Source organism: Azolla caroliniana, unplaced genomic scaffold (genome assembly GCF_043228905.1).
Source record: "Azolla caroliniana isolate FFs.n. ecotype wild unplaced genomic scaffold, voAzoCaro1.0.p SCAF_5, whole genome shotgun sequence".
NCBI classification, from domain to species: domain Eukaryota; kingdom Viridiplantae; phylum Streptophyta; class Polypodiopsida; order Salviniales; family Salviniaceae; genus Azolla; species Azolla caroliniana.
This window is the reverse complement of record NW_028230440.1, coordinates 15,111,056-15,112,102: the sequence shown is the minus strand read 5'-3', so window position 1 is coordinate 15,112,102 and position 1,047 is coordinate 15,111,056. Positions and strand designations below refer to the sequence as shown.

Below are 1,047 nucleotides of genomic sequence, written 5' to 3'. Positions count from 1 at the left end.
ATAGACATGACCCCACCCGAACCAGAGACCGATGAAGAATTATGGGCTAGAAGAGCTTAGGGATCTTGAGTTTGAAGGAGCACAATTTCGAGATGAGGGAGACAGTCGAGGAGGCGGCAATGGGGCTCGTGATGACCCCGCTGCAATCGACCCAGGCAACACAAGTGCCCGAGATCATTGCCCCGAGGCGGCCAAGAGGGTGTGGAGTTGAGAGAGGAGGAGATGGCGGTGTGAGTGAGATGTCTGAGCCCTCCCTCCATGGCGCCTTCTCTCTCTCTCTCTAATTGTACAAATTCAAGCTAACTTCACATTTATTCTCCCCACATTAGATCATTGCCCATATGAATCAAGAGTACTTTTAAATGATGGAAACAAACGAAAGGGCTTCCTACAACACAACTTACACAACTTCAAAATCAATGCCCTTGATACAAATTCCATTTCGTAAGCAATGAATGCGTGATGTTTAGTTGATTCACGTTCAGTCATGAAAATGTTTTTTAACTTTTCATTCAGTATCTTGATACGCTGATAGTTTCTCGTATGCACAAAAGCGCTTGCAAAGCTTCTCCAATGTTCCCGGTGAGTGTTGCATTTATTCAACTTCAAGTTCCTTGACATTGCCTGGTAATCTTCACTGTGCTTGGATATTAATTGGATCATGTAAATTCTTTGCACCTTTGTAAGTCATTGAATAGGAGCATGATCACCATCTCGTCTTTTCTTCCCTAGGGCAGATTTCAAATCATCACTTTCGACATCGCTACCATCATCGGCAATCATATCTTGAGCTCCATTAGGAACTTGCAAACTCTTTGAGATCATTGTGTCCCTCGTACTCAATCGAGCACCCAAGAAGTTAGGCACAATCCCTAATGACTTATAATTCCACAAAAGGCTTGCATGCTCATCCCATTTAACGCCAGCTATTACTACTTTTGGAGGTACGAAGTTGTAGGTTTGGGTTTGAAGGTCTTTTCCTGTGGCATTCCTACTTTTGCTACAAGTTTCGATTTCTTGAACGAACGCCTCAATCTTGCCATGGCT

At 43.7% G+C, this 1,047-nt stretch overlaps 1 pseudogene; it reads right to left on the bottom strand.

Moving 5' to 3' along the window:
- Positions 1-288: 288 nt before the first annotated feature.
- On the bottom strand, positions 289-1,047 carry LOC147864209 (uncharacterized; annotated as a pseudogene).